The following is a 23,767-nucleotide window of genomic DNA, read 5'->3' as shown; positions in this document are numbered from 1 at the left end:
CTCATTCTGTTCAGGAGTTCTAAGAGCACTGAATTGATGGAGAATTCCTTTTGTTTGACAGAATTCAGCCATAACCCCATTCTTGAACTCAGTCCCACTGTCACTTCTCATTACCTTCACCCTTACATCCAGTTGGTTCTCAATCCTTGTCACACATCCTTTAATTAACTTAGCAGCTTCATCCTTGGAACTCAAAAAGTAAACCCAAGTATATCTTGAAAAATTATCAATGATCACTAAACAATATCACTTTTTCTCAATGCTAGGAACACTCACAGGACCAAAGAGATCCATGTAAAGCATTTCCAGTACTTGTTCAATTGAATTTATGAGCTTTGTTTTGTGTGATGATTTTTGCTGCTTTCAATTCTGACATGAAATACACTTCTCTTTCAACTTGAACTCTCTTGTGGGTAGGCCAATAACATGCTCACCTCTCACAAGTTTGTTCATATTCTTTAGATTAACATGACAAAGTTTTTTGTGCCACAATTTTGTTTCATTTCCAGTGGACTTAAACCCAAAAAGGTACCACCTCTTGAAATTGCATCTTTTATTCTTAACTCATATAAGTTACCATTCCTAAGGGCAATCCTCATAATCATATATGGAGGAATCACAAATTCAGGTTTGAGGATGAAACAGTGAGAATCATCAAATCCATCCTTATAACCTTTTCTCAAAAGATTATATTAAAATCCTTCCACATAGAACACATTGTCAAATGAGACTTTTCCATTGGTTAGAATACCTTTCCCCATAATTTTCCCCCTATTTTCATCACTCCCAAATACAACAGGTCCTTCATATTTCTCTTCATAGTTCACCGGTGACCTCTTGTCACATGTCATGTACCTGGAACACCCACTATCCATATACCATACATTTTAGATTGTTGTGGACTGTTTCTGCACAAATCAAATACAATGATCAGTCAAGTGACGAAATACAAGCTGGATCAACTTGCAAATCATCAGCAACATGAACAATTGTTGCATTGGGTTTGGGGTCCTCATAAACAATTTCACATGATTCATCAGAATCATCTGATTCATATCCAATTTCATATGGTATTCCCACATATGGAACTATGCTAGTGCATTCCTTAATGACAAACTCTCTCCTCACACTTGTTACATGTGCTTCATTTGTCACTTGTGTCTCACTTCTGGGTTTCCACAGCAAACCTTGTGGCCCAAAACCATGCTGCAACATAAATTTCTTATCACCATTCAACTATTTTGATTTCTTTCTCTTGAAAACTTCCCTTTTAACTTTCTCTTCACAATATGTTGACTTTCTGTGGTAAACTGTTCTCACAGTTTTAACAGCCTTATCAGGTTTAATTCTGATAGGTTGTTTGATCATTGGAGCCTTCTTCTTTTCAATTAAACTTTTCTTCTCTTCTTTGTCAACAGTTTTAAGTTTTTTTCTCACTTTTTGTTTCAACACAGTTCACTTCATTATCTGACAACTTCTTACCTTTTCCCAAGTATTCATCATACTTCTTTTTGTAAAGACCAAAGTCTTGCCCAAACTCAATTGTATCTGGAACATGAAATGGCTTGAATGTAAATCTTCCATGACAAGAATCAGTGTGATGTCCATACACATCACAATGCTTGCACCTAACTTTTCCTTTGAAGCTCTCACTTAACTTCCCCTTTTTGAATCTTTCATTTGGTCTTGGTTGATCAAATTCCAATAGTCTTTTGAGTTTTGAGACCATCAAAGTCAATTGAGAAAGGTATAAATTCCTCAATTTTGATATCTTGTCTTTCTACAGAACTCTTGACAAAGATTATCCTTTCCATGTTAATTGGTTTATCATCTATGTTCTCTTTATACCTTGATTGCCTTCTTTCATAGTCTTTCATACTTTCCACTTCTCCAATATCAAACAACTCTTGGTTTGAGAAAACATGGTAAATAGGAATGAAAAGATCATCATTCTTCATGGTTTCTTCTGTTTTCTTTGACACTATCCCTTCTTTGTGGCACTTTGTAAGCTGATTTTTCATTCATAGTTTTTCTTTGCCTTTGAACCATAACAAATATCAAAGGATTTGTGTTCTCTTCTCATTTGTTCATGGTGTTTCTTCATCTTGGGAGTTATCTTTGGCAGTAAAGGGAGCTTGCCAATTGAGTTTGGTTTGCCTTTTCTTTCAACCTTTGAACATTCATCACTTGAACTTTGATCACTTGAATCACTCAAGTCATCTTTGTTCAAATAGTCATCATCAAAATCATCTTCAGACACTTTCACACCAATAGAAATTTCAGCACCCTTCTCTTCTTTCACTTCTTCCTTCATCACAAACTCACATTTGTCATCAACTTCAACCAAGTTATAGTTTTCAATAAATTCCTCCTTTTCCTTAAATACTTCTCTAAACTGATCAAGGTAGGCATTCCTCTTTTCCTTATCCACTTTCAAGGGGTAATTGTTATTGAATGGTGGAGGAACAGCCTTGAATTTATCTTCTTCCTTGATCTTTCTTAGTTTACCACAAATATTACCAGTGGAGACAAGGTTCTTCAGAAAATAATTTCAAATGGAAGTTGAGTATTCTTCAAATTTTCATCTAGATACATTTTCTTCAATTCTTCTATTTCAGTGACATATCTGGTTTGATTCATATAACTATCCATACAATCTTCTTCCAGACTTTTAATTTGATTCTCATAGTTCAACTCACTAGCTTCATAGACATTTATCATGCTTTGTTTCTTAAAACATTCACTTTGAAGTTTTCCAACAGTCATTCTCAATGATTCATTCATTTCAAGTAATTCAAGTTTTGAAGGATTTGAATGAACCTGAGATGATGAGGACTCAGCTTCATTCTCAATTTTTGCCTTTTCAATGTCGTTAGCATGATTGCTCCAAGCAAATCCACCTTCTTGCTGTTGTGGAGCTAGTGCAACATTCCCTTGGTTTCTTGGTTGGTTGGTAATGTTTTTGTTCTGATTAGCAGGAGTTTGTGCAGGGTTTTGTTGGTTTCTTTGAAAGTTTTGTTGTTGGGGAATCACTTGCTGATGATTCTGTGGTTGTGGATTGTTGTAGTTGTTGAAGTTCCTCTGCTGACCTTGATTATGATTCTGATACTGAAACTGATTTCTTGGCTGGCTGTTTTGGAACTGCCTAGGTAGATTGCACTCCGTTGCAAAGTGTCCTGGCTATTGACAGTTATAGCGGATTGCTTTTGATTTGTCAAACCCTATTCTGTCATTTGGACCAGAGACAAAGGACCTTCCAGTTCTATTGAACAACCTCTTGCTTCTCAAAGCTAGAATAACAGCTTGCCATTTTAGATCCATGTCTTCTAAGTCATCAACATCAATTTGTTCAATGTCTTCTTGAACCACACTAGTATGAATCAGATTCTTAGCCACAAAGGCATCGTAGGATTCAGTAAACATTGAAAATAGAGCTTGATACTCATTTCCTTGATTAACATTTCCATCACCATAAGTAGCATGTCCACTGGCCATAGAGGATGTATCATTGTCATCAATTAATAGGACATTGAATCAGGATTATCCACCTTGATTGTTTGAATTCCCAACAACAAACCCCCTTGGCGTGTCACCACCATATTCACTTGGCTCTTCTATGATGGGAATCTGTTGTTGATTTTTTTTGGACAAATTTCCCATTGGTGCATTGAGGGCATTAGACACTTGAAAACTTGGTTTGTCTTCTTTGATCATGTTGTTTCTATCATCTCATGCTCTGCTGCTTGTAAAAATCATATCAAATCATCTAGCTTCAAAGAGAAAATATCAGGTTTCTGTTTGATAAACTTGCTCACCATGTACCATTCACCCGATAGTGATGATAAGCTTCTTGTTCAAATCAAAGTCAGTGATAGCCAAATCAGTTGTTCTGATTTCATTAACAATGGCCACGAACCTCTGCAACACAGACCTCAGTCTTTCACCTTCCCTAAATTTGAAACGGTCAAGATCTGATTTTAATCGATCCTTCTTGAGGTCCTTCAACTCGGTGTTGCCTTCAAACATTTCTACCAAAACATCAAACACTGCTTTTGCTGTTGTGTGATGAGCCACACTTGTCAGGATATCCAATTATATACCTTATTTGAGCATTGACAATGCTTGGTCGCCTTTCTTTTTATCTGAAGATCAACAGTTTGATTAGTATTAGTCCCATCAGGAACATGTGGTCATAATTTATGGAGTTCCACATTCCACGTCATTGTAACAAACTGCAACTTCAAACAACACTTTCCACTTGATGTAGTTTTCCTGTCCAAATAGTCTTGGAATATTGTTAGTAGAAACCTCTTTCTCTTCCATTGATCCAGACATATTTTTGGTATTTTAGAATATTTTGAAATGAAAAACTTAACAAACTTAGCAAATTTGAAAAACAATCAGATCTGTGGACTAAATCCTCAGATCCGGATGGTTAAGAGCAAATCTATAATAAAGGTAAGAAATTTAATATAAATCTGAGTAAGAGACACTTTTAAACCTCAACAATATTGTAGATATGAGAAAAATAAAAAATAAGGCAGCTGACGTCACACACCAATGGAATAGTTGTCAGCTAACGTCATTCTTCATCTTCAAAATCAACAATATTCAGCAATAGTTCTACACAAAAACAGCAAAAAAAGCTCTGATACCACTTGTCGGTCCCGTATATCTCACTTAATCGCTCAAACACTCACTATCGTAACCCACACAAACGTGTCAACAAGAAGGTTACGACATACTATTTTTGTGAAAAGAACAAAATAATATTAAATGCGGAAACAATAATACTCTTGATATTTCTTAGACGAAAAGAAAAATAAAACACACGAAGAAACTCAAAAGATTTCCGTTTAGTATTGTGAATGATACAAACAAAAATCAATTAAGGTTTCTAGGTAAATGTATGGATTTATGGCAGCTTTCCGTACCGGATAAAGACAGCAGTCAAATCACTATATTCTCTTAGTGTTCGTTTTCATCTCTCTCATAGGCGTGCCCTAAAGTTTCCTTTTATAGGCCTGCTCTAACACATGCATTCCTTTTAGAAAGCTTAATAACTGATACAATCATATTCAAACATATTACAAAAGTTCCTAAGTGTAAATAGGTCTTCGAGTAAGCTTTGCAGCTTTTCTCTTGGTCGAGCTGACATTGTAACCATAAAGTGTGCTGGGGAACAGTTCTCCGAGTAAGCTTTACTTAGAATATTTTCCTTAGAAATATTCATCAAGCAGACTTCAATCCTCTTTACCATATCAAACTTTGCTCGATAAGGTCCTACGAGCAAACTTGTTCTTTAGAAATCCCTTCAACCTTTTGTTAACTTAACTTATTGAGCAAGTCCAAGTGTGCTGGTAACACTGTAGAATGCTCGAGGTTGAACCTTTCTTGTTTGAAGTCCTTAAGTAATTTCTTCAACAACTTCTTTCAAGCTTGCTGGGTCCACTGTTTATTATTAATAAACCTTGCTCGATCCACCAAAATACTTGGTTCTAGCTTGGTATAGCCAAGAGTTTGCTCTGAAACAAACCTTGCTTGACTTGAAGAACAACCTTGCTGGATGAAGTGTAGTTTGCTCGAACTAATACTAAACAAGAATTCCAAAAGATAACTTTGCTCGAAGAGCAAAATACCTTGCTTGACTAAGTAAAACCTTTCTGGGAAATCCAAGTGTGCTCGGTTTCTATACTTAGCCATTTTCTGAAGAGGTTGAGAAGATTCCAATCTTCCTTGGTCATAATCCATTCCCAACATCCACCACCAATTTAGAGCTTTTATGTTCCAGAAGAACCTGAAGGGTTTCTTAAGACGATGAATGTGGTGCCTGATTCACCACATCATGAAATTTCATCATGTGATGGGCAAGTTGTTAATTCTCCTCACAATTCTGAATGTGAGAGTGAGGTTGGCAGACAAGCTGCTAAATTTGTGTTGTCTGAAACTGAACTTATGCCTCAAGAATGTATTAAAACTAGTAATCAATTTGCTAAAACCAGAAGTTGAAACTCAAGCTTGTAATAAAGCTGGTAATTATAATTCAAAATTTGCTAAAACCAACTTTTACTACAAGAGAAAAGGCATTGGTTACAAAGAGGGTAACAAAGAATCTGTAAAACCTAATGATAGTTTTCAAAAGATCGTGCTTGTTAAAGGTGAGACCTTCGAAGAACAAAAAGAGGCCATCTTTAGGAAACAATCAAACAATGAGTTTTACAGATTAAAAAATGCAAGGGATATGGAAGATAATCAAGTTTCTCCTGTTAACAAGCTTGTTAATAGGAGGAAATGATTTTGCTATAATGAGGAAGGACATCTGTTCTTGTGACATTCGTGACAAAATGAGGTATACTATATTCACTACGTAGCGAGTAAACGATAAATCAGTTAATTCGTAGCAATTAAACGAGTAACCGACTGATACTGACTAAGACCCGTATATATACACTGAGGGGTCATATATGAGTTATATATATATATATATTATAGAGGCTAACATATTGATATTTAGGCCTCAGTACGTTTAAAACTCTATAAACAAAAAAGTTTCCATTTATCGATACGCTATGAGTTTAAACGCAATCGTTAACATCAAAACCAGCATTGTAGTATCCGTTAAGCCGAAAAAGATTTATAAAACACTTATATTACATGTTCTAAGCAATTCGTGAAAATATTTTAGATTTTTACAATGATTCAGTACGTTATTCTTATTTTACAAAAAATAAGCTGAAAAACACTCTTTTTCGCACTATTTTTCTTACTCGAACTAGTTTTCTTGCAAAAAACCGAACCCGAATTAAATTTTAGAAATTTATGCGTGGCACGAATACCGAGGCACCATTGGGCCAAAAAAAGAGGCCTAATGGGCCTTCATATTTGCGCCCGCAAGGAGTGGGCACCCAATCCCACATGCTTCCTTTGTTTTCTAAATATATAAAACTTGGATATTTCTCAAAACATTCCGCAAAATTCTGGCCAGAAGCTCATCTTCAACAAATTCTGCAAAAGCACTTAAGGTAAAACTAAATTTTGTTACAATTTTATACAATATTAATCATGTTTAAATTTAGGTAAATCATTTTTTGATTAAAGAAAATCATGTTTAACTATCCAAAAACCATAAAAATAAACTAAATCATATTTTGATGTTAAAAATGTATACAAATCAGAAACATATATATTTTTGACCAAAAACACGGATTAGAACATGAATACGACGTTTTTACGGTTTAAAAGTTTTGTTCGAAACCAAAACCGAAACCCTAGTTAACAAGGCTGTTCAATGGATGATTTATGCTTGGTTTGATGTATATGATATGTAGATTCACTTACCTTGCTACCCAAGATCCGGAGAGTCGTTTAAACTATCGAAAATCACCGAAAACCGACAAGGTAATACCGTATTACTCGTTTAGGGGTTGTTCGTGCTTCGATTATGATGTACTTATCTTTAGGTTATGAACCTTTGCAGGGACATTATGGATCACATACGTGAGTCCCTGTTCAAGTTTGGTAATTTTTCGATAAATGGAGAATATTTGGCGAATTTATTACCGTTTATTGTTGTTTATTCGGGAAAACTAGGTAAGCTTCATGAAAAAGTATGAAATTTGGTTTGGAACCCAAAAATTTTATATTAAGTTCAATGGAAAAAACTAGGAACATTTGGAGATGTCTAAGTATTTTTCGGCAATTGTGTTTTAATCGAGTTTTAGTAGCCGAAAAACGCACAAAAAGGCATTTTGGCCAAAGAGTTAAATTCTGGAGATTTTGCAGGAGCTATGTCATGCTATTGGGACAACTTGGAAAAATTATCGGATTTTTCGGATGTCATTTGGTATAAACGGGCTATTTATTACTTAATTATAACACATTAAATGAATTTTTATAAATAGATAATTAATCATAAAATTTCTAAAAATATTTTTATAAAATTCTCCATATTTTAATTTAGTTTTAAAAAAATTTCCATAATTTATATATAAGTGCATAATTAGTTATGATTAATCAAAGATTTAAACTATATATTGTTTAAACGAAACCGGTTTTTTTTGTATGTTTAACGAACTGACTGGTATGTCAAAATATCAAAATTCGTCAAATATTATAGTTTTGGATGAATTTGATGTAAACTAACTATTTACGAGAATTCCGGACAATTTGGGTGGATTGCACGCGTTTTGTATAATTAAACCCGTGCGAAAACGGAAACGAATCCTGCGATCAATCCAGATACCGAAACCTTAAAATTCTTTTATAAATTAAATTATTTTATCTATACTATATTAAAATACATATAGAGAGGGCAAAATGGTCTTTTCCACAAATCTCTTAAAATAAAAGTCTTACAATGATTTGAGCATAAGTTACAAGTGTTTGAAGCACAAAGTCTTCAACCATGTTGAAACCCGCGGTTGTTTTATTTGAAATTCGAATCCACCGCTCCGTTTTCTTCTACCACCGTACTATCTAGGGATTCATTGACCACCTCCTGCTGTAGTGCTGCATTCCCATCCTTTTACTTCGATGACCCACCATCACTTCCTGATTCTCGACCAAGCACCACCTCATCTGACCATTCTCTGTTGGATTCGAATTTCGAAGGCCAAAATTTTCAGACACGTTTTCGGCATGATTTTAGGTGTTCGTTTCTTTTACTCTGTTGGATATGAAGGTAACATGCATTGTATGTTGTCAATTCGGCTCGGTAATTTTGTTTTTGAAATTGCTTATTTGTTTTGGTATTTTGTTTGTCGATTTTAGGTTTTACATCCAAGTAATCTGTTGAATTGGTTTTATTTGTAGTTTTGAAGGTAATTTGGTCCTTTTAGTTTAATTTAGTATGTAATTCACATATTTGGTGTTTAGGATTTAAAAAGCTTGTGTTTGTTGTGTGTATATTGTTAATGGTGTTTCTTACTCATCTTTTATATAAAATAACATATTACTAACTTTTTGTATTTACTTACAGGAGCATCAATAACAAAATGGGAGATTGAATATAAAGAACCTGCAGGTGGTATGTTTAGATTTAGTTTTTTAAATGAATTGCTATTAGTGCATAATTTCAATGTTATACTAAGGTTCTACATCTTTTTTATTTAGTTCGTGAATTATTTTTAATTGTTCGCATAAAACAGTCAACCATTTTGTAACATAAAAACATTTAAACAGATTAAGGAATAACCGGGTCTGCACAGAATCCAGCATGTATAGCTAAATGTGTGTGTGTTTGACCCGAGTTGACCCAAACCTGTTTAAAGAAAACCTAAACTCATGAATTTTGTATTAGGTATGTGTTGTGTTATAAATTAACGCTATTAAATCTTAATAAAAATAAATAAATAGATTGATATTTGAAATACATGTAGGATTTTTTAGTTTGAATAGGTTAAATCAAAGCACATGGAGCAAGGTTCAATGTGAAATGAATAGGATTAATTCGGCTTTGCATTTGAATTTCAATTCTGAAACAAACAGTAGTTGTCGAGCTCAGTATTTAGGCTAATTCCTAACTCCTAACAGAAGTTGTAGTAACACACTTATGGTAGTAAACGAGAACATGAATGAGAGGCTCATTGATCTGCTGAATTTGGATACAGCATTAGCAATTGTGCCATCCTGTCATGATTTAGGAGATCGCAACTGGTCGTGTGAGTTTTGTGTATTTGACCTTTGGAAGTCAAATGCAAACTTTTTAAAGGTTAGTTCTAATATATTTGTTTGATTGGTTCAGGGTGTTAAAACATTTTACTAACAATTAACTTGAGTCACCTCATTTGTGAAATTGAAAACAAGTTTTTCGACTTAGACTTTTGGGAGTCAACTAATCTGAAACTACATTTAAAAAAAAGGTTTTCTGCTTTTTGGGATGTTTAGGATTAGCGTCAGTATTGTAACGACGTTAACTGATATCGACCAAATTTCAAATGTGTTAAAATTTTAGACAGTAACTAATTTATGTTCAGGATTTAGTCTCTTTTTTTGAGAGACGTTAACTCTTTGGGCAGTTACTATTTTATTTTTAGGATATGATTTCTTTGGGCGTCCACAAATTTATTTTAAGGTTTAGTGCCGGTAACGTAACAAAGATGACCAATACTGATCGAATTCACGCGGTTTTCATAAAAAAAGTTATTTTTTTGTTATAAATCCCAAGATTGACATATAGTTATTTTTTTTAAATCGTCGAATTGACGGTCAGGCCCCATCTATAATTAGGATCGAGAAAATGTTGGTAGTTCAAGCCATGTTGATTTGTTACTAATTGTTTATTTTTAATACTAATAATCTGATATTTGCTAATTAGATTTGTTGAAAATTTGGATTTTTTTTAACAAGCCAATTATCCCTTCGTGCAGACAGAGTGTTTGGAAGAGCAACAACTAAAGGGGCAGTTTCGGTAATATTTACCAAGTTGAGCAACAACAATTAGGGTCGAACATATTGACCTCCAGTAGGATCGTGAGCCCAAAGAAGCCAATATTTATATAAGTAATGTTAAATACTTTAAGTACATGTTTAGAGACTAATAATAATTATATATAAATTATGATAAATATTACCAAATAATACCGAGTTGAGTTGGCTTTTGTAAGTTACACGTCACTTACACGAGCTTGGGCTCAACTTGAGCCTAAAAATTTGCTTGTTCAATAAATGGGCGAGCTTGAGTAAGATCGTGATCCTAAATAAATATGAGCTGGTGCATGACGTTGGTTCGTTTTGCAAACAAGTTTGCATCTGAGCTGGTATAGGACATTAGTTCGTTTTGCAACAAGGAGGCTGCTTCAGTAACCGAGCCGAGCCGGCTCAAGCCGTAAACATGCCGAGCCGACTTAGGTTGTAAACGAGCTGGGCCAAGGAGCTCAGCTTGGTTGGGACTTAAAATCTATTTACCTGGTGTTGGTTTTATTTAAATATCTGGCTGAATCAAGTTTTGACGTTCATCTATTTTTAGTTATGTTCGCTCATTTACGTTCATGAACCGTTTGTTTATACTATAAACATACGGACATAAACAAACAGAAAAGTACATGTCCCATTCGTGTTTATTCGCTTTGTTTTTTTAATTCTTAATTTTATTTTGAACAGTTGACGTTATATGTTGGTTTTAAAATACCCAAAAGTGTCCACACATTTTGTTAAAAAAATGTCAAAGTATCTTGGTGATAAATTATCAAACCACATTAGCCAACATCTTACTGAATAAGTATGGGAAAAATGTATGTAGGTTGGTTTGACTTGTATGACCTTGAAATCTTTTGGAGTTATCAAAAGGAGTTATCAAACTGACTTTTTATGAGAATTGTGGATTAACCATTATACTTCAAGTTAGATTATGTCTTTTTTTCATTAGTGTTGAGTCAAACAATTGACCTAAGGGGAAGATTGTTGAGTCAACGATTTGATCAAAATGAAGTATATGGAAGATTGGAATCTTCTCAACCTACTCAGAATTCGCTAAGTATGGATCCGGGCACACCTTAGACTTCCGAGCAAGCTTTTACTTAGCCGGGTACGATATTTTGTCTATCGGGCAAGGTTTACTTCAAGTAGTCTTCTTTAGTGGATATCCGAGCAGGGTTTGCAAATTAGTGCATTGTCGGGCAAGGTTCACTAGTTTATGTAGATCCGGGCAAGGTTCACTTTGTCAAGCAAGTCTGTTCTTCATAGCCAAGTAGAGTTCACTCCCGAGTAAGCTTTTGGCTAACCAAGTCCATGAAGCCAAGTGATTGGAAGACCGGGCAAGGTATTTTTTAATAATTATGGTCCGAGCAAGCTTGATGTATAAATGGAATATCTCTAAGTAACATCGGGCAAGGTTCAACTCAAGCAAGGAACAGTACTCCCGAGTACACTTTGCTAATAAGTTATATTATAGCAAAGAGTTGAAATGGACCATCGAAGAACAAGGTTGCTCGTAAGGGTTTGTCGGGCAAAGTCTGGCAAAGTCAAGAAGACTGAAGTCTACCCGGTGAGTATTTTACTTGGTAAAATACTCTTCAAGTCAAGTCTACTCGGAAACTGATCCCGAGCACACTTCTATGTTACCAAGTCTAAGGCAGGCAGAGCACACAGTCTACTCGGAGAAGTTTACTTATCCAGAGCCTACCCGGAAGACTTGTTTTATACTTAGAATATTTTCTGATTATGTAATTTGAATATGTATTTACGTTTGGGGTTTTTAGAAGAAATGACAGCTGTCCTAGGTTGGCAGACCTATAAATAGAATGTTTTAGGGCACGCCGCCAAGGACACAGAGACAACACACGGATAAAGGCAGACAGACACATTTATTAAGATAGAATATTGTGTGTGACGGCCGTCTTTGTACGGATAAACCCTCCTTTAAGAAACCCTAAATCGATAATCCTATTTGTATGATGAATGTTATATAAATGGAAATCTTTTGAATGAATCTTGTTTGTGATGGTTATCATTGAATACTTATTAAGCAACCGTATGTTTGTTATTGATTCTGCCTTTAACAAACGGAAATTTTTTAAATATAGCAACCCGTCATTAACTCACTTGTCAACACATCAATCTGTGTGAGTTATGACATGATTAAGTAAGATCCAGCTGAAATCAAGGGACCGACAAGTGGTATCAAAGCTGATTACTGCTATTTTAGAAAGATTGTTGCTGATTGAAGATTTGAAGAAGAATGACGTAAGCAGACCACTGTTCCATTGATTTGTGACGTCAGCAACTCTGTTCTTCATTTTTTTCGGATCTACAATCATTTGGTGTTTTCTCTTCCTTGTTCTATTTAAAGTTTTAATCTTTATATTTAAATCTTGTTCTTATCAAATCAGACACCTCAGATCTGAATTATTGGTTTTCAGATCTGAATATTTTTGAAACTCTGTTTTTGACAAAGAAATTACTTTTGTTTTCACAAAATGTCTGGTTATGAAGAACAAGAGGTGTCTACTAACAAGATTCCTAGATTGTATAGACAAGAAAATTTCACTAAATGGAAGGTCTTGTTTGAAGCAGCCATTTGCTACAATGATGTTGATATGTGGAACTCTATCAAGAATGGTCCACAAGCTACTGTTGAGGAAGGTGCAAATCCGGGAGCAACTGCTGGTGTGAGAGAAAGGAAGAGAAAGGTTGATGACAAGTCTTTAGCAATGTTGAAGCTAGGTCTGTCTTGGGAAATACTCACCAAGGTTGCACATCATCCCAATGCCAAGGCAATGTATGATGCAATACTTGAGATGTTTGAAGGAAATGTTGAACTCAAGAACATCAAGAAGCAGAGATTGAAGCAGCAGTTAGAAAGATTCAAGTATAAAGAAGGAGAAAGGTTGAAATCAATTCTGGAGAGGTTTCTAGGAATTGTGAATGGGCTCAGAACCGCAGAATATGTCATGACTAATTTTGATCTCAACACCAAGCTGCTGAAGTAGATGATGTAGTGTGTTTTCTTTAAGCGGCTGAGATAGAGATGATAGAGAATGAGATGATAAAGGAGGAAAGACCCTGCTTCAGTGTATCAAATGCAATGATTGCACCTATGGGTAATCTGACTACCAAGAATCAGCAGCAGATTCCTATCATTGAAGAACCTGTTGAACTCAATTATGATACTCCAAAATCATTTGTTGGTGTTGGCACAAGTAATCAAGGAAATCGGCAAAGATTCAATGTGCAGCTGATTGATGACACTGATTCTGTTTCTATGGCAAGTGGGAATGTTCCTCACACTGGTGGTGGACATGGTCAAAGTAGTGATACACAGGCTTTGCTTTCAATGTTCACTGAGTCATATAATGTATTTGTTGCAAAGAGTTTAATTCACACAAGTGTAGTGCAAGAAGATCTTGAACAGATAGATGCTGATGATTTGGAGGACATGGATTTGAAGTGGCAAGCTGCCTTGTTAGCTTTGAGAAGTAAGAGGTTGTATAATAGAACTGGTAGATCTCTGGTTTCTGGTTCTAATGAAAGGATTGGTTTTGACAAGTCAAAGGCAATCTGCTACAATTGCCAACAGCCAGGACATTTTGCAAGAGAATGCAACCTGCCAAGGAACTATCAGATGAATCAATTTCAGAATCAACAACCAAGAAATCAGCAGCCTCAGTATCAACAGAGACCAAACAACAACAACTTCAATCCCAACAACAACTACAATCCCTACTTCAACAACTTTAAGCCTCAAATAAATAATCTTAATCAAAGTATGCAACAGAATCAAGGTTTTCAAATGAACAACAATCAAAACCTTCAAGCAGTTCAAAATGTTCCAAACAACACAGTTCCAGCAAACCAAAATCAACTGAGAAACTAAGGAAATGTGGCAGTGACTACACAACATGAAGGTAATTTTGATTGGAACAATCATGAAGAGGACATTGCTGATGATATCAAGAGAGCAAATGTGGCATTTATGGCTATAATTAAAAAAGAGACTGGATTATCATCTCAGGTACACTCTGCTTCTACTATTGATTTAAATGAACTTATCAATGACTTGAAAACAAAAGTAGGCAAGCTGGAAAGTGAGTGTTTCAGGAAACAAAGTATCATCAGTGGGTATGAGGCAAGTGAGCTGATTAGTGAAGAAAAGATCAAAAGTTTGGAAGATGACTGCATGATCAGTTACAGATCTCAATCCAGATACATCACTGAGATAGATGGATGGAAAAAGATGTTAGATGAAGAAAAGGTGCAGAACACAAAACTGAAAGTGGAAACTGAATTTTTGAAGAATTTGGTTTCAACAGGCAACATATGTGGTATTCTAAACCAAGTAATGGATCAAGACAAATACAAAGCAGTTCCACCCCCATTCAACAACAATTTCATGCCAAAGTTTGACAAAGAGAAAAGAGATGCATACATGCAACAATTCAGCGATGTCTTTCAAGACAAAGAAGAATTTGTTGATTTGTACAAGAAAGTAGAAGTGAATGAAGAAGGTGAGTTTGTGGTTAAGGAAGAAGCAAAAGAGGATAAGTCAATTGGAGTTCAAGTCTCTGAGGATGACTTTAATCATGTTGAATTGGATCAAGATGCCTTGAGTGATCAAAGTGACCAAATCACTGATGAAGAGATCAAAGCTGCTGAAAGAGGAAGAAGATACAAGAAACCAGAATCAGTTGACAAACTTCCAAAGTATCCTCTAGTCACATCAAGAATGAAGAAACATAATGAAAGAATAAAAAGAGAACATGTGTCCTTTAACATATCTGAAAGAAAAAGGGTAAATTACAATGCTGTAAGGCCTCCAAGCCAAGAAATATTGGAAAAGATAAAGCAGAACAACAAGAAAAGGGTGCAAGAAGATGTGAATGTTGAGAATTTTATCCCTGTTTATCCTATTTTCTCTAATCATGAAGTTCTTGATATTGGAGAAGTGGATATGGAAGAATATGAGAAAAGACAATCAAGACATAGAGAAAATCAGGATGAAGAACCACTGAATATGCAAAAAATTATGTTTGTAAAAAGCAAGACTAAAAGAAAAGACATCAAGATTGAGGAATTTGTTCCTTTCTCAATCAATTTTGACAGTCTAAAGAACAAGAAGACCATTGGAGTCAATGAGCCAAGACCAAGTGAAAGGTTCAAAAACCTAAAGAGCATGAAATATTCAAAGAAAAGGTTTGGTGTAAGAAGTGTGATGAGTATGGGCATCATACAGACTCCTGTAATGAAAGACTTAAATTCAAGCCTTTTCATGTCCCAGATGAAACAAAGTATGTACAAGACTTTGTGACCTATAAAATGAAGTATGAAAAATATTTAGGTACGGGAAAGGATTGTGCAGAGGATGTTCTGGAAAAAGAGAGCCAAAGGCATTCACTAAAAGTCAAGAAACATGTGATCAAACCTGTTAACAAGGTTAAATCTCCAGTGAAGCATGTGACAACTGTTAAAAAGGACTCTCAACCATTGAGAACATCCCAAAAAGGGATAATCAGTCTGTCAAATCTGATAGTTCTCAAATATCATCAAGCAGTGAGAATACAAAAAGACATGTGGTATCTAGAAAGAAACCAACAGACCTCACTGGTGATGAGAAGTTTCTGTTAAAGCATGGATATGAACCACAAGGTTTTCTTTGGAAACCTAAGCCTGAGATTAAGGTTGAGATAGTAGCTGATGTGAGAGACTACTCTGAAAAGGAGGACCATGTGATAAAAGAGTGTGACACTGACTCAGCTGAGTACCAGAACTCAACATAACTAGTTAAAATACCAAGAGAGTGTGCTTATGAAACAGACAATTCAGATAATCTAGAAGTCACTCATGAAGATCCTGAACCAACTACACTCACTTCCCAAGCTGTGTCTGAAACTGAATCTGATGAGCTGCAAGTTGATAAGGCTTGCACTTCATCACTCAACTAATCAAACTTTCTTTGTATGTGCAGGAACAGTCCACTCCTCTGAATGACATATGGTACATGGATAGTGGATGTTCTAGGCACATGACTTGTGACAAGAGATCTCTTGTCAATTATGAAGAAAAGTATGAAGGTCCGGTAGCTTTTGGAAGTGATGAGAATGGTGGAAAGATTGTTGGAAAAGGAATCTTAACAAATGGGAAAGTCTCATTTGATAATGTATTTCATGTTGAAGGTCTTCAGTACAATCTGCTGAGTATATCACAAATGTGTGATAAGGGATACAAAGTCAGTTTTGATGATTCACACTGTTTCATTCTGAAACCTGAGTTTGTGATTCCACCTGAAATGATTATGATGATGGCACCAAGAAATGGCAATATGTATGAATTGAATATGAAAGAAGCTGTTTCAAGAGGAGGTGCATGTTTTGTTTCCAAAGCCACTGAAAATGAGTCAAAATTGTGGCATAGGAAACTGTGTCATGTGAACTTGAAGAACATGAACAGACTTGTTAAGGGTGAGCATGTCATAGGCTTACCCATAAGAGAATTCAAATTGGAAGATCACTATAGTTCATGCCAAAAGGGAAAACAACACAAATATACTCATAAGCCAAAACTCATCAACTCAATTGATCAAGCACTTGAATTACTTCACATGGATCTTTTTGGTCCTGTAAGGGTACCACGTATAGGGAAGAAAAGATATTGTCTTGTGATCATTGATGACTATTCAAGATACACTTGGGTTTATTTCCTAAGTACCAAGGATGAGACTACAGAGTTGATTAAAGGTTGTGTAACAATGATTGAGAACAAGTTGAATAAGAAAGTCAAGGTGATAAGAAGTGACAATGGTACTGAGTTCAAGAATGGAGTTATGCAAGAATTCTGTGAAGCAAAAGGAATACAACAACAATTCTCAGCTCCTAGAACTCCTGAACAAAATGGTGTAGCAGAAAGAAGAAATAGAACCTTAATTGAAGCTGCAAGAACCATGTTAGCAGATGTTAATCTGCCTATCACTTTCTGGGCTGAATCCATAAATACAGCCTGCTATATTCAGAACAGGGTACTTGTCAACAAAAGGCATGATAAAACTCCATATGAAATATTCACAACAGGAAGCCTTACATTAAGTTTTTCAAGCCCTTTGGATGCAAATGTTTTTTACTGAGCACAAGAGACTATTTGAACAAGTTTCAAACAAAGTCCCTGGATTGTTTCTTTGTTGGATATTCTACACACTCAAAAGCTTACAGAGTATATGTGAAAGACCATTTGAGTGTTATAGAATCATCTGACATCATCTTTAATGAGAATCAATTCAATACAGTTGATGGTGCAGCATGGCTGTTTGATCATGAAAAGTTAATAAGGTCTTTCAAGATTTATCCTGAAGACTTTGATGAATCTTTCTACAAGACCAGTGAAATTGAAGAGAAAAAGAAGAAACCATTGGACTTGGAAGAATTATGAAAGAAGGTTGCTAGAAAAGAAAAGGAGTATACTTTTGTGAAGAATTCCTCATGTGATATTGGTGAACCTGATCAAGAAAACAATCACAATGTTGAACATGATCATACTGAGAACAATCAAGACAATCAGGATGTACAGAATGATCAAGTTCAGAATGAAGGTGACACAAGCAACCAAGCAAGTGGAGAAGAAGATGCATCTACAACAAGATTTCAAGAACTATTTCAAAGATTGAACTTAGAAAACAATGGTGCATCTACTTCAGGACAACATAATGATGAAGCACCAGAATTTCATGATGCAGAAACTGATTTGATCATTGAAGAACTAGAGCTCAATGAAACAAATCTTGACACAAATTTGTCTAGAAATATGATTATACAAACTCCTTATGTGGAAAAGAATCATCCTTCTAAAAACATCATTGGTGATTTGCATGAAAGAGTTACAAGAAGTCATTCTGAAATTGCAAATATATGTCTTTACTCCTGCTTTCTATCCCAAATAGATCCAAAGAACATTGCTCAAGCACTGAAAGACAATAGTTGGGTGGAAGCCATGCAAGAGGAACTGGCACAGTTCAGAGACCTACATGTGTGGGATCTTGTAGATAGGCCAATAGACATATATGCAATAGGAACCAAATGGGTTTTTAGAAACAAAAGGGATGAAAGGGGTTTGATGATTAAGAACAAAGCTAGACTTGTAGCACTGGGATGTCTTCAACAAGAAGGAAAAGACTTTGAGGAAGTATTTGCTCCTGTTGCAAGACTTGAAGCTATCAACATTTTTCTTGCATATGCTGCCCCAAAGAACATTAAAGTGTTCCAGCTTGATGTTAAGTCTACATTTCTAAATGGAAAGATTGATGAAGAGGTGTATGTAGCTCAACCTCCAGGTTTTGAGGATCCAATGTATCCAAACAGGGTGTATAAGCTAAAAAAGCCTTTTATGGATTGCATCAGGCTCCTAGAGCATGGTATGATGAGCTGTCAAATCATCTTCTTGAAAATGGGTTCAAAAGAGGAGCCATTGACAAGACACTCTTCTACAAAAGAAAGGGATCAGACTTACTTCTGTTACAAGTGTATGTGGATGACATCATCTTTGGATCTACAAATGAACAAATGTGCATGGAGTTTGAAGGGGTAATGAAGTCCAAATACAACATGAGTTCTATGGGAGAAATGAACTTCTTTCTTGGATTGCAAGTTCAACAAAAAGCTGAAGGGATCTTCATTCACCAAAACAAATATGTGCGGGACATCTTGAACAAGTTCAACTGTCATGAGTACAAGACTGCTTCAACTCCAATGGACAGCAAAGAAAAGATGATTGCAGATGAAAAGGGGGAGCTTGTAGATGAACATGAATATAGAGCCAAAATTGGATCTCTGATGTATCTGACTGCAACAAGACCATATATCATGTTTGCTGTATGTGTGTGTGCAAGATTCCAATCAAGTCCAAAAGTCTCCCACATGAATGCTGTTAAAAGAATATTCAGATATTTGAAGGGAAGACCAGACTTAGAGATTTGGTATCCAAAGAACCAAGCTTTTGATCTGATTGCATATACAGACAGTGATTATGATGGCTGCAACATGAGCAGAAAGTCAACCTCAGGAGGATGCCAATTTTTGGGTGAAAGGCTAGTGTCATGGCAATGCAAAAAGCAGACAACAGTCTCAATCTCTACTGCTGAAGCTGAATATGTTGCTGCATCTGCCTTCTGTGCACAAGTTCTATGGATTCAAAATCAGATGCTGGACTATGGTTTGAATTTTCTGAACACCCCTATTATTATTGACAATACTGCTGCATATTTTACTGTTAAGAATCCAGTTCAACATTCTAAAATTAAGCACATTGAAATCAGACATCACTTCATCAGAGACTGCAGTGAAAAAGGTTTGATTGAAATGCAAAGAGTTGATACAAGTGACAATTTGGTAGACCTATTCACCAAACCACTTGATAGAACCAGGCCTAACTTTCTTTTGAAAGCCCTGGGAATGATCGACTCCGATGAAATCTGATTAAGGATGTGTGCTTGATTGTGTACCTCAATGTGCTAACTGATTACTTTATTTAGAGGCTTCACAAATTGAATGTTACGTGAATATGCTTGAGTATGATTCTGATTATGCTATTGAATGTGTTAACTGTTATGTGCCTTAACTGATCAAGTGTGCAAAGTGTTAATATAATTGTTTAGTTGTTATGTTTACATGTTTATTAGTTGATGTGCATTTGTGATGTTAGGATAAGTGTTCTTGATATGATCTACTTGTTTGAACAAACTTTTCTGACATCATTTCTTAATTGCTTGAATATGTGCTTTATCTGATCTTCTGATGTTATTAAGATATGTTAGAATTTGATTGTTAGTACTGTCTACTTGTTTTGATGATATCATGTTTGATTAAGATTTGATTATGTGTTGCAACTGTTTATGTCAAAGCATGTTTTATGTCAAAATTAAGTGATAAAAATGAAATTTTCTAATGAATTATGCATAAATACTTTATTCTGATCAAACCATAAGCAAGTTGTTAATGGTGTAGAGATATGATAAGATTATTCAGTTCAAGCTTTAAAAGAAGCTTAAAAGAAGGACTTTTAAAGAGAAGTCTCAAGAAGTTGTTTTTGCTGAAAATTATGTCATTTGCCCAGTTGGAAGGACATGCACTTGTGTATGTTTGGTCCTTAAATCTCTACAGACTCAAAGGATAGCCATTGACCTGAAAACTGAATGCATTTGGGGCAATTATGACTTGTTTCTTATTCCTTCACTTAAAACTATGTCAATAACTCTGACTTTGAAAGGACATATATTCACATGTATGTTTGGTCCTGTTGACCACTTGTGGTCAAATAGGATAGCCATTTACCTGCCAATGAAGAGAAATTGGGGTGATTGAATATTAAACTGTGGTTATATATGGGAAATGATAGTAAATTGACTACTTAGCCACTCATATAGATTTAATAGGCTAAAAAGACCATAGTATAGTCATTAACATGTATGGTTGCTTTACCATGATGATGTAAAATCTAAGGTGATATAAACATAATGAATATGCTAATCTTTATGTGGAGATACATAGTTGTCTTTGCATGTCTCAAGATAAATCTCTTCGAATGATAGGCATAAAAGTGATTACCTAGTCATACACGAGCCTGTTGTTATTTGGTCAACCAAAAAATGAAGCATCTTTAAATATGACAAAGAACAAAGTTTAAGAAAATTTGAGAAAATATCAAAAACAAGGGGAAGTATGAATAAATCAACCAAAAGTTGATAAGTGTTTTAAATATTTTATCAAACAAGAGGGTAACAAACAAGAACTACAAAGATGTTGACATAATCTGTCTCATCTTGAATGAAAGGCATGTTATTAACAGTAAGTCCAACGTTCAACCTCTATATATGTTTAAATCTCAAAAAATACAAAAATACAATAAGTTCTGTCATACAAAAATAATTTTTGACCAAATACAGGAGGTTGGAGTCAAATTGGGGTGATCTGGGGAAAGCCAAATAAGCTTTGAGAAGAGATATGAGGCATCATAGCACAGTGTTGACCATTAATGCATTATGCTTAAATTGAACCTTAATCATATCACCAAAGAATTGAAATTCATGCTAAGTTTATACCTGCTGTTAACCTATCTATGTTGTCATAATAATGCTGAGAATGAAGTATTGAGAAAGCTACTTAGTCAATATGATCCCATTCTTGAGATCTTTTCAGAAAATGGAAGAAACTGTTTTGAAGAGAAATATAACTGAAATTTGATCTCTAAATGCACCATTTGCTCTTAAATTATGATCTTTAATGAAAAATATATTTTGACAAGTGGTTTAAGTCAAAAAGTGTTGCATTTTGCCTTTAATTGGCTGAATATGTAAGTTCAGGTAAGGTTTGATGTTTTATAACCTTTTTGGGCACAAAACAGTTGAATATGTTTGAATATGTTACTTCGGGTAAGGTTTGATGATTTATGACCTTTCCGGGCAAGCTTAGTCATTTTTGACTAAGTTTATGATTTTCGGGCATGCTTTGAATTATTTACACTTTCCGGGTAGAGTACACTGTTGTACTCATTTCCCAAGCAAGCTTGAAGTCTTGAGATGATTATGTGGTATAGCTAGCTTTTAACAAGACATTCTTGTTTTGGGCAAGCTTTGCATTTTATATGCTGATTGTGAGTTCAAGCAAACTTTGTAAACTTAAGTTAGTACACTGCGTAAGCTTTGTGATTTATGTGAATATGTTGTTAGGAAAGGTTTGTTAATCTTTCCAGGCACACTTAGATAGTATTATTTAAGTTTGTCATTTTCGGGTATGGTTTGACATGTTGAAATTCCCTCGAGTAAGGGAATACCTGATGATTGAATGTGTTTATCCTAGCAAGCTTAGTGCTAACATAGGATTTTCGGGCAAGCTCTTTGAAATTTTAGACTATAGCACACCTAAATGTTTATGTGTTTTAATTTCATTTCTAGCATGCTCTGTGATATGTGTGTTTATGATTTCTTTGAAATTACAAGTGTTTTCGGGCAAACTTTGTTTTCCGGGCACACTTTATATTTCGGGTACACTTTTGTTCCCTCAATATACTTGGTATTTTCAAAACTTAACTTTTCGAGTACACTGTCTGCTAGAAATCCTTTTCCGGGCACACTTTGTACTATATGAAGGTTATTCGGGTTTAAGCACTGTACTGGTATTAACGGTACTATACTGGTTATAGGATTCAAGCTATAATCGAGACATTCTAGTTACTGATACGTACCACCAACTCGAACAACATTAAGGTGAGTTTCACGACCCCACTTTCAAAACTGTTTTACGAACTTTTGGGGTGGAAAGCATGTTTACATATACTTATATACTTTAAAACGTGTGATGATGTGAATTATCTAAGTACTAACACTTGAAAGTCCCCACAAACACAAGTGATTAACTTCGTGCCGGTGACGTGTGGATAGTACTATCGGTTTGACAGGGCCGAAGGGGTATGCCGGAACATGTTAACCCAGTTGCACATTGTCATTTAAACTTATTACATTCTGCTATGTGGTGTTAGACATAGTACATACTTGGGGCAAAGTGGCTGTTAAATGCCAACGGGAGTACATGGGCAAGGGTGGCCATGCGTGCGAGCTGTCTTGGTTTCACTTGTGGCTTAATATAAAAACATCATGCACATATATACTTATATACATACGTACTGTGAACTTTACGAACTCGTATACTGATTTTGTTCGTATTCGTGAAACTTGAAACTCACCAACTAGACGTAGTTGACCCGTTTTAACATGCTTTTAAGGTAAACTGAAGTTGGAATGAATTGCTTACGTGCTTGGTGTTAGAAGTGAAGTTGAATAGCTGTGAATAGACGTAAATACATAGTATTGAATACGAAGCTCGTGAACCGGTTATGTGATTTTCAGCTAATTTGTAAACACAGTACCTACCCATGTAATATGATGTAAATTAGTTTGTTGAATTTCTTTATAAACAGTGTGGTTGATACCAGAATTATCTGTTACATTCCCGTATTACGCTTCCACAATTACCTGGTCGGGGTTTGACAGTTCTACTCATCTCCTAAGCGATTCTCAAATTCCCAAGTGAGAAACACATGGTACCAAAGAAACCACAAGTGAATGTTTCATATGTGAGATCGACTTCCCACCACTAAAAAATTTAAAACGGAGTGCGGAGAAGGAATTTTTCAAGAACATTTTTGAGGTCGATGAATCTTCAAATGTGAAGAAGTCAATGATGGTTTTACAAGAAGAAAAGTTCTATTGGACATAACTGGGTGGTTAAGATTAAAATAACAAATGAAAATTTTAAACCATCCAATGAACATGTTGTTAACCCACCTTTATAAACAT

This window comes from Bidens hawaiensis, unplaced genomic scaffold (assembly GCF_021521415.1).
Source record: "Bidens hawaiensis isolate Kalapana, Puna unplaced genomic scaffold, B.hawaiensis_p1.1 tig00007457_1, whole genome shotgun sequence".
Taxonomy (NCBI): Eukaryota; Viridiplantae; Streptophyta; class Magnoliopsida; order Asterales; family Asteraceae; genus Bidens; species Bidens hawaiensis.
Note: the sequence above shows the minus strand (reverse complement) of the source record.